Source organism: Mchenga conophoros, linkage group LG6 (genome assembly GCF_057382185.1).
Source record: "Mchenga conophoros isolate Kocher_MC1m ecotype Shallow Benthic linkage group LG6, M_conophoros_male_GT1.1, whole genome shotgun sequence".
Lineage (NCBI taxonomy): Eukaryota > Metazoa > Chordata > Actinopteri > Cichliformes > Cichlidae > Mchenga > Mchenga conophoros.
In genome coordinates this window covers 11056979-11068517 of record NC_140531.1, presented here as the reverse complement: position 1 = coordinate 11068517, position 11539 = coordinate 11056979, and the positions used below count along the sequence as shown (strand labels likewise).

The 11539-nt window shown below is 41.8% G+C and overlaps 1 pseudogene across 1 annotated transcript; it reads left to right on the top strand.

Annotated features, from left to right (window-relative positions):
- The first annotated feature begins 2424 nt into the window (after positions 1-2424).
- On the top strand, positions 2425-10480 carry LOC146572142 (uncharacterized; annotated as a pseudogene). Its single transcript, XR_014892869.1, has 4 exons — positions 2425-2531; positions 8482-8663; positions 9530-9663; positions 9970-10480. The product of XR_014892869.1 is annotated as an uncharacterized LOC146572142 (transcript).
- Positions 10481-11539: the final 1059 nt, after the last annotated feature.

Sequence of the window (11539 nt, the reverse complement as noted above, 5' to 3'; positions counted from 1 at the left end):
ACAGTAATGCCACTGTTTTGCACATGTCTCAACTCTGTATATTTTATATATTTTATTTATTGTTGACTCTATTTAATTTGTAAAATATGTGTGTACACACACACACACACACACACACACACACGTAGAAAAACATTTAGTATACACATCCAGAAATTATTATTTTTTGCATATACTATTATATATTGTACATATATTTATTAGTTTCAGATTTAGCCATTCGTATATTTTGCCTGTTTACATTATTGTATTTGCACAACTCTGTTGCTTGTGAAGCTCGCACACAAGAATTTCACTCGCATGTGCTGTACCAATGTACCTGCACATGTGATGTGACAATAAAAGTGATTTGATTTGTTAGAATGATGATTTAGATCGTTCCTGTCTGCATCGCCTCCAACTGGTGCAGAACGCTGCTGCTCGCATGCTGACCGGTTCCAAAAAGAGAGACCACATCGCTCCGGTCCTCTGCTCTCTCCACTGGCTCCCAGTTGCTTTTAGGATTGATTTTAAAATTTTACTGCTGGTTTTTAAGGTTCTTAACGGTACTGCACCTCCTTACCTGGCAGAGCTTCTTAGCATTTACCGCCCCAGGAGATCTTTGAGGTCAGCAGACCTGATGCTTTTAGATGTTCCCAGGTACAGATTAAAGACTAGGGGAGAGAGGGCTTTTGCTGTGGCTGCACCCAGACTGTGGAACAGTTTACCTCCTCACATCAGATTCTCCACAAGCCTAGGAACTTTTAAAACTGCTCTTAAAACTCACCTCTTCTCATTTGCTTTTAGCAAGGTTTAACTTATTGTTTTAATTTACTGTTTTATCAGTGAGATGTTTTATGTACTTGCGTTTTATTGTATTTTATATTTGTATTTTATTGTACAGCACTTTGGTCAGCCTTGGTTGTTTTTAAATGTGCTTTATAAATAAACTTGACTTGACTTGACTTGACTTGATGATGAGGTTGCTGATGCTCCAGAGCCTCCATGCTCAAGGAGAATATGAACTCGTTACCTTCAAAGAAACAGGTAACGTATTTCAGTTGATGTAGTTTGACACTGTAAATATTCTTAAAGAAATTAATTTGTAACCTAAATGAAACCACTTTCTCTTCCCAAGAAGTACTTCAAAAAAGGTCTACAAAAGGCGTGTAATGTTTGTGTGTGATGGATCATTGGTACTCCTCCAAACAATTTCAATTACGTTCTGCAAAACAAGTCTGGAGGATCTGCTGCAGAAGTACTTTTCAATAATCATTGGTCAGCATCCATCATAGACGTTCAACCTTCCTGGTCTTCATTGATGTTTGAGCCACATCATGAAAAATGCTAAGGATCTTTGTGTATATATTAAGAAATGTGTGTACATTTATATCAATAACTGTATGACAATTTAATATTTCTGGTTTAAAAGTACTACTAACAGTAGTTCCATGTACTTTTCCCTGCATTTCAGAAAACTGCAGGCTTGGAATGCATGTGTTTGGGCTCCTTAAATGTTGTTCTTCAATGAAAGACATGACATGGATGGGGTTGTCCATAGTGTAGCAGTAATGTTTTTGCAGGCCTTGTAGTGGCAGGAACGTAACAAAGCACTACAACTTGAAACTCCTCATGCAAAAAAGGGGACTCTGGATGTTGATGAAAAGTGATTGCCAAAGACGGGAAAGTAAGTTAGTAATATTACTTTGTCATTCCAAATGAATGTGTCTCATTGTCTCACAGAAACTGGGTGCAGGTTACATAAAAAAGATAAATTAACTGAATAAAATGCAATCTGTTCGTTTTTAAAAATAGAATTTTGAAATCATACTGTCATGTGTATCTAAACTACCAAAACCTTAATGAGAAATTTAAATAACACCACACATAACTGTGCATGAAAGTAAGAAATATTGTTAAAAATTGTTTCATACATCACTGAATATTCATTTACAGAAAGATGTTGGGGAAACCCCGCCAAAGACCCATTTCCTGGAAAGTGTTCATGCAGCATTACTGGACTGTGAGGGTCCAGGATGTCATGGTACTTGTCCTGCCTACTTAGCTCAGTAAACACAATCACAAACACAATCCAAGAACCAGGTATTTTGAAGATGATAAGTGCAGCAGGAGTTGTAGAGCAAATTGAGAATAACATATAATAAATTAACCAATGTACTATTAAATTTCAGAATTACACACAAGTAGAACCCAGGTGATTTTGGGGAAAAAAGCCATTGGGATCCAAACAGAACTTGTATCCAATGAAGAATGACAAAGCTCGTGCATGGGTGGCAAAGGTGTGAGAATTGGAGGGATGTATAGGAAGTTGAGATGAAAGCCTACATTGGAATTTTGATTCTAGCTGGCATCTACCACTCAAGGCATGAAGCAACACGTGATTTGTGGGATGACAAGACCAGATGGGCAATATTTCGTGCGACGATGTCCCACTACCGCTATTCTCAGATCAGTGCTAACATCCACTTTGATGACAGGCTCACCTGCCCGGGACGCTTCAGGGATGATAAGCTTGCTGCATTTCATATCCTGTGGGAAAAATGGGTTGCTTGTTTTCCCCTGTTGTTCAGTCCAGGGGTTGATGTGCGTGTTGATGAACAGCTTGTTGCATTCAAAGGCTGCTGTTGATTTCGATGGTATATGCTCAACAAGCCCGCAAAATATGGCATTAAAATCTGGGTCACCCGTGCTGCGGTAACCTCCTATGCCTGGAAGGTGCAAATTTACACGGGGGAAAAAAAAAAATCACACTCCCCACCCGGTAGTTCCCAGGCAGTTGTGCTCCAACTGACAGAAGGGCTCCAAGGACACACTGTCACATGGGACAACTTTGCGTGATTCATCTTGGCAGAGTAACTCCTCAGAAGGAAGAGGGAGAAAAAAAAATTGGCTCTGGTTGGCACAATCACAAGAAACAAACCAGAGTTACGATAGATTTGTTTCGCTCCAACAGAGGAAGACTCTGTCATCCGTCTTTGCCTTCACCAAAATGACCATGGCGGAGTCCTACGTCCCCAGTTGAGGGGAGAATGCTTTTAAGCACAAAGCACAGGCAGTGATGGGGAAAATATGAAGCCTGCAGCAATCCTGTTCTACAATAGGTGCAAAGGCAGCGTAGATGACCTGGACAAGGTTGTTGGCATACGATTGACATACGATTTTTGATAAAGTCTCTTTTTAACATGAATTGCAATGTATAATAGTTGATGCAATACTCATTAAAAGGATACAAGCATTAACCCCATGGTGTGCTCTAGTCAACAAGAAATAGAGACTTGTCTCCTAAACTTCGAAGAAGAACTCCACATACTGCACAAAAAGTAATGATGCATAAAAATCATTTGAATAAATATAGTATAGTATATAGTTAATATAGCTTTGTTTTGCAGGAGTTTTCACAATATGAAAATACAGTGGGGCAAAAAAGTATTTAGTCAGCCACCGATTGTGCAAGTTCCCACACTTAAAATGATGACAGAGGTCAGTAATTTGCACCAGAGGTACACTTCAACTGTGAGAGACAGAATGTGAAAAAAAAATCCATGAATCCACATGGTAGGATTTGTAAAGAATTTATTCGTAAATCAGGGTGGAAAATAAGTATTTGGTCACCTCAAACAAGGAAAATCTCTGGCTCTCACAGACCTGTAACGTCTTCTGTAAGAAGCTTTTCTGTCCCCCACTCGTTACCTGTATGAATGGCACCTGTTTGAACTCATCATCTGTATAAAAGACACCTGTCCACAGCCTCAAACAGTCAGACTCCAAACTCCGCCATGGCCAAGACCAAAGAGCTTTCGAAGGACACCAGGAAAAGTATTGTAGACCTGCACCAGACTGGGAAGAGTGAATCTACAATAGGCAAGCAGCTTGGTGTGAAAAAATCAACTGTGGGAGCAATCATCAGAAAATGGAAGACATACAAGACCACTGATAATCTCCCTCGATCTGGGGCTCCACGCAAGATCTCATCCCGTGGGGTCAAAATGATCATGAGAACGGTGAGCAAAGATCCCAGAACCACACGGGGGGACCTGGTGAATGACCTGCAGAGAGCTGGGACCAAAGTAACAAAGGTCACCATTAGTAACACACTACAACGGCAGGGAATCAAATCCCGCAGTGCCAGACGTGTTCCGCTGCTGAAGCCAGTGCATGTCCAGGCCCGTCTGAAGTTTGCCAGAGAGCACATGGATGATACAGCAGAGGATTGGGAGAATGTCATGTGGTCAGATGAAACCAAAGTAGAACTTTTTGGTATAAACTCAACTCGTCGTGTTTGGAGGAAGAAGAATACTGAGTTGCATCCCAAGAACACCATACCTACTGTGAAGCATGGGGGTGGAAACATCATGCTATGGGGCTGTTTTTCTGCCAAGGGGACAGGACGACTGATCCGTGTTAAGGACAGAATGAATGGGGCCATGTATCGTGAGATTTTGAGCCAAAACCTCCTTCCATCAGTGAGAACTTTGAAGATGAAACGAGGCTGGGTCTTCCAACATGACAATGATCCAAAACACACCGCCCGGGCAACAAAGGAGTGGCTCCGTAAGAAGCATTTGAAAGTCCTGGAGTGGCCTAGCCAGTCTCCAGACCTCAACCCCATAGAAAATCTGTGGCGGGAGTTGAAAGTCCGTGTTGCTCGGCGACAGCCCCAAAGCATCACTGCTCTCGAGAAGATCTGCATGGAGGAATGGGCCAAAATACCAGCTACTGTGTGTGCAAACCTGGTAAAGACCTATAGTAAACGTTTGACCTCTGTTATTGCCAACAAAGGTTATGTTACAAAGTATTGGGTTGTATTTTTGTTATTGACCAAATACTTATTTTCCACCCTGATTTACGAATAAATTCTTTACAAATCCTACCATGTGGATTCATGGATTATTTTTTCACATTCTGTCTCTCACAGTTGAAGTGTACCTCTGGTGCAAATTACTGACCTCTGTCATCATTTTAGGTGGGGGAACTTGCACAATCGGTGGCTGACTAAATACTTTTTTGCCCCACTGTACATAATCAAAACACTTCCTATACAGATTCAATCCAAAAGTTTATCAAGTGTCACTGAGCAGTCTTTACCTTCAAATCTGACCCCCCCACCCTGTGAAGTAAAGCAGCTGGGCCTTTAGCAACACAATGTTGAATTTGAAATAACCTGCCACTTGAAAACACGTCTCTCTTCCTGCTTCCTCTTCTTCTGTAGAGCTAGCTAGATTTTGAAGTATTGCGACCACAAAATGCAGACACCTGCACTCCTTCCAGCCCACTTTAACCCCTGAATATAAACGCTATAAATAAACCTGGAGTAACGAATCTGGTTTAAAAATATGATGAGTAGAACCTACTGATCTTTGTTAAAAAATGTAGGTAGTAAAAGTAAAGAGAAAAACAAATAGCCGAGTATAGATTTAAGTACAGTTACCACCTCATACAGTATGAAATAGTGACGCAAGCCACTGAAGCCATTTTCCAACCCTCCTCATATTTTCTTTTTTCTGTTACGTGTATTATTATGACTAAAATCTGTCCATTCAGAACAAACCGCAGATTGACGTTCACATTTAATCAGTATCTGTTTCGAAACCTACCAGAAATTATGCAGATACATGCAGTCAGCAGTTATTTCTCTGACTAAAGTCATGAAACTAGTTCTCCAAATGATGAGCCTGTAAATGTCTTAAACATGTTTATTAGTCATATTTTCTTTGTAAGGATTTCGCCTGAGACTTTAGTCAGACTATTTAGTTAATATCACAACTAGAAGTCATATCATATATATCTGTATATACCAGCATGTAGCACTTGCTAAAACTGAGGATTTGCCATTGAAGCTTACAATAAATCAGTTGTTAAGTAATATAGAAAACTGCAACCAGCAGCTTTCTATATTTGAATGAATAGTTTACTTCTTTTCTAATATCCTACCATAAACACCAGAAGTCTGAACAGGAAGAGGTACCCAGGCAGACCCAGGACTTTTTTTCTTTTTTTTTTTTCTTTTTTTTTTGCCTGTCCCATTTGGTTCTTTAGCCATCAGAATTGTTGTCTGAAGACCAACAAGGATACCCAATGGATTTACTTTGCCAAATGGATCATCGTGGCATTGCCGTATTGGTCCATTTGGTCGATCTTTGTTTTTATTATTTATTATATTTTATTTTCAGATGTTACAGACGGGACAGACATGAGTGAGGGATAGGAAAAGAAAGAGGAAGGAAAGGAAAAACAGAAGGGGAGAGGGACAGTGAGAAAGGGGGGGAGAAAAAAAAATAAAAATCTCCTGGATCACCTGTTGAGAGAGGAATAGAAAACAAGCAGAAAAAAAAAACAAAGCAACATACTAAACACAACACCATCGCATTAATCTAGCTAAGTGTAAACAGCAGTAAATACTAAATATTCAATGTTGTTGTGCAGCACGCAGGACAGATGTGCTTCGAAGTAGCAGCCAAGAAAGGTGTAATTTGGGTCTACGAGCAGTGAACACCCGTGTGCATACCTGTGTGGATCCGCGCGCTTGTATTCCAAAGGTTTCTCCATGTAATGATCTGCTAGGGAGTGTGGGGGGGCCACAGCCCCGTCCTCCAGGGTGTGAAGCGGGTATGGAGGAGATCAAAACTCCAGACATCCAGAGGCCCCCAGAACACAAGAGACCATGGAAGACCAAGGACTTTTTTTTCGACAAATAGGGCTTTCACAAAGCTCTGGGAAAATGTACAGGTCGCAGAGGTGAGTTGTCTAGGGAGAAGGACACAGGATGAGTTAATCCCAAAGCTTCCCAAAAAATCCATAAAGACAAAAAAAGACTGATCCAGATTGCCTACTTGATTTATTAGAAGGCGACGTCCAGAAGGGGTTTGGGTCTGCAGGGTGGTGACTTGCTGAGGAGTTGTTTGAGCATAGGTAGGCAGGTGAAGCGGTAGGTAATCATTGAAGGGTCCATGTGATGAGATGGAAAAGGAGGAGTACTCCTGCAGTCAATGAGGAGATACTGGAAGAGGAGGGAAAGGACTGCTAGAACACAAAAGGTAAGTTTCACAAAATTAACTTGGTTTAGTCTGTTTACCATACAAAACTGGCAGATAATCTGATGAAGACTGGGAGGAAAGGAATTCAGTAAATTCTAATACAAAATTTTAAGAGTTAGTACACAAACCAACTGACAGACCACAACACAAACCTGGATAAGTGGCACAAAATGGATGAATGAATAAAGACAGGACCTTTTTAATGTAATGATGGATTTTGTTTTTTTACTTAGCTGATTGGTTCTTGCCATAATATGAATTCTAACAGTTGTGAAATCAGGCTGTCAGCAGGGTACCAACCTGGCCTGACAAGGCACACCTGTAAAGTGAAACAGGTGTGAGGTGACTAAATCATGAAGCTTATTAAGAGAAGGCCAGGGGTTTGCAGCACTTTCAACAAAGCAATGGGTGGCTACTTTCAGGAATCTATATTATAGGTTTTTTTTTTTCTTTGCTACATAATAGTGTGGATGCTGTAAAGCTAATTAGTTAACTAATTAAGGTTAAGTAACAAAGGTTGCTTGGTTTTTATTTATTTATTTTTGTTATTTTTAGGTTGGCTGTGGCTCAGGTGGTAGAGCAGATCAGCTACTGATTGGAAGGTTGGTGGTTCGATCCTAGGCTTCCCCAGTCTGCATGTCAAGTGTACTTGGGCAAGATACTAACCCCAAATTGACTTGCTCTTGACGAAGGCGGTCGCACTTTTCTCCTCTCCTCCTCCTCTCCCTTAGCTTCCCTGCTTAGTCCTTGTCTAGTCTCGTGTTTTTTGTATTACTTTTCCCTGGAACACTCTCTTACAGTCTGTTCTCTAAAACCTAAAAGAGAATTATGGATTTGATCAACTGGTCTCTGAATGCAATTGACACCCCTTCTCAACGAGAAGTCTGGGCTCGGGTGAGCCTGACTGCTGAAGATATCTACCTATTCGGAACCATGATAACAGGGTTCTGGTTGATCGGAGCTGGCTTGGCCCTGGCTTATCGCAGAATTAAGGAAGCGGAACCAGCTGTTCAAACCCCCACAAGGCTGCCCGCTGGGATTGAAATGGTGGGACGAGGCGTGAGTTTCTCAAAATGGGCTCGTCGAGTGCAGCACGGAGAAGATCTTGGAGAACGCACAGCTGCCGTGAATACTCAGAACAAGACCTCTGAGTGAAAAACTGGATTACATCTGGAGGGGCTAGCTCGAATAACACCTTTGAGCGCAAATTCGATCACATCTTGGGGAAGTGCACTGCGGTCGTGAGTTCTCAGAACCTGCTCTTTGAGCAAAAAGAACGACAACATCACGGAACGTAAGTTTGGATAACATCATCACAGCAAAAATGCCAGTGTTGATTTTTCAGTGTTAGTAGATTTCAACAGAGTTCCGAGTTAGTTCAACACTTAATTGAGTTAAAATAACACATCGGGAGTTGATTCCTGAAAAGTGTAAGTGTGGATTTTAGTCGTTACTGCATTTTAACACTGTGGGTGTTAAAACAAGACCAAGACTTCGCAATGCTGTTTGGGGAGGAAGTGTCTGGTAAATTCCTTGCAAAGTGGCCAACATTCTTTAAGCCAAGAATCATCAAAGATTGCAAAAATCTGTCTCAGAGTACAGAATTGGATGACCTGCTCGTCTCTGCACAGGGGGACTCTGACGAGGGTGGTAAGTTGGAGATGGTAGACTTCACATGTCTTTACAGCATTTTCACAATTCCCACAGCACAATATATTAGTGGACCATACTATTAAATCAAAACATGTTTTGGCACCTTTACAACAAATTGGAATACAGCTTTTGATTTTATAAATTACGTTGGGTTTCTGTTCATTTCAGTATGGTATGAAAAAGAATTTACAAACTTTAATGGCATTTAAAGTTTGACAAAAAAAGTTACATAATGTAGTATTGTTATGACTCAATATTTACGTCACTTGGTGGCCAGAAGATTTTAAGTGTCTTGAAATGAATTTTCATACCATACTGATGACAGTGGAAAACTGCTTTATTTGAAAAATTATCAGTTATCTAAAACTGAATAACATTGAAAAAATGACTGCTGTGGACCTTAATCAGAATCAGAATCAGAAAGGGTTTTATTGCCAAATGTTGAGCGGGTTTACAACATTAGGAAATTGCTGCGGTGCTTCAGTGCAAACATACTGTTATAAATTAAGCTTAAATAGACATGAAAATAAAAATGAGAACAAGAATTAAAAGTGCTAAGTAGATAGATAGATATATACATGATATATACATGAGTGCAGGTGGTGATCAGTGCCAAACATGGAATGATGCAGTGAACACAGCGTAGGGTCATGTGTTAGTGGTGGGAACAGTTATATGGTTATTGTTCATGTATTCAACAGCAGAGGGGAAGAAACTGTTCTTATGGCGAGAGGTTCTGGTGCGAATGGACCGGAGCCTCCTGCCTGAGGGGAGCAGGTCAAACAGACTGTGTGCAGGGTGAGAAGGGTAAAATGACAGTAATTGCGATTATCCTAATTCCTATTCTGTTGTTTGGGACTGCGAGTTGGCTGCCATTCTTTTGCTGCTTCACTTGTTACCTCCAACATCTAAAGGAAGGAAGTCTTCAAAGATTAGCACATCAGATGCTGCTCACCACCTAATGAAATTCATGAAGGTATGATTTTTAGAAATGTGTTAAAGTAGCTTTCTCTTTTGATGAGAAAAGATCCAGATTATCAGATGTTTTAAGAGGGCAAGGGGTTCCACTGTGCAGCAGATATATCTATGCCAGATAGGCTTGGTGTTGCAGCGCCGGCACATTATTATTTCCATTAAAACTAAAATTACACATTGGAACAAAAAACTGTGGGCCCGAAGTAAAACATTCTAATATTGTCTTAATTTTAGGCAGCACTGCCACTCAACATCCAATTACCAATTTTGTTTAATGTGAATCATTTGGTTTCTTTCACTCCCTCAGGTGGGAGGTAGCATGGAGACTTTTCTTAAGGCTGGCCCCACTCAGCCATTCCTCCTGTGTGTTGGAGAAAGAAAGAACATCATCCAGACTTCTACATTGTCCTAGATCAAAAGGTCATCCCCTGTGTGACGCAGACGGGAGTTGCAGCTTTTGATGAGCTTTTCAAGGCACATTTTGTATTTGCTGTGTCCTATGACGAAGCATTGCACAACTTCTGCACATTCATCCAGACCACCGTGTATGGCATTGATGTTGGCAGCGTGAAAGAGAGTCCTCGGGTCAGGGAAATCAGAGCAAGAATCCTTCACAGTACAGTCTAAAGACATCGACTATACAGCACTTTGACTGGAAATGTTCTTGTGTTACTTTTGCAAGATACACCACACAAGTTGCTCAGTGTTATTTAGACATGTAAAGTTCCAGCAACGTTTTTACGTTTGACCTTTGGACAGCCTAGATATTAATTTATCTTTTACAAGCAACACCTCTTCAAAGCACATGGAGACTTTGTTGACTCGGCTTCAGGTTGGGGTACAGCTTTCATGAGTACTGAGAGGGGTCTCCATGAAATCTGTCTTTCGTCCCAGGTCAGCCGGTGACTGCTGTTGTGCATCAGAGAGTGTGCACGGGCAGGGAGGTTGTTTATCCCACCATCAGCCAGCAGGCCACAGCCAGGCTCCACCATCAGCCAGCAGGCCTAGCCAGGCGCCATCATCAGAAATTCCGCTTCCGGGTCCCTCGTGGTGGCCGCCTCGTGCTCTCGCTTCAGTATGCCACCCAAGAAAGGCCCAACACCAGAGGAGGTTGAGGACATTAAAACCTCCCTCGGAGCGCTGTGCGGAGACGTGGCCGCAGTCAGGGCACAGCAGGAGCTGCTTCTGGGGCTTCTGGAGGAGGTAAAACAGCTACGCCTCCAAAATGCCGAGAAGGACAGACGGATCATGGATCTCGAGCGGCGGGTGGATGAGCTGGAGCAGTACACCCGTACGAACGACGTGGTCATCAGCGGTATTAAAATCAAGCCGCGCTCGTACGCGCGCGCGGTGGCCGGGAACGTCGGGGAGCCCAGCGACGAGGAGACCCGCTCGGTAGAGCAACAGGTGGCGTCCTTCCTCCAAAGCAAGGGGATAGAGATGGACCTGGAGCACATAGAAGCATGTCACTCACTGCCCAGGAGGAGTGACAGACTGCCGGCCATCATTATGAGATTTGTCAATCGGAAGAACAAGGTCGCACTGCTGAAACAAGGACGCAAACTGAAAGGCACGGACGTTTTCATTAATGAGCATCTGACACGAAAAAACGCAGACATCGCGAGGAAGGCAAGGCAACTGAAGAAGAACGGTAAAATACAACATACATGGGTAACAAACTGTAAGATTTTCATTAAGCTAAACGGGACACCAGAAGAGGCAAAAGTACTGATAGTGAGGAACATGGAGGATCTGGACAAGTATAACTGACACCAATGTATCAACTACACCAGGAAATGACATGGACACGTTGAAATTAGTTCTTCAACAGAAAGTAATTGATCTAGATTGTGAATATAAGGAGCATAATATAATAG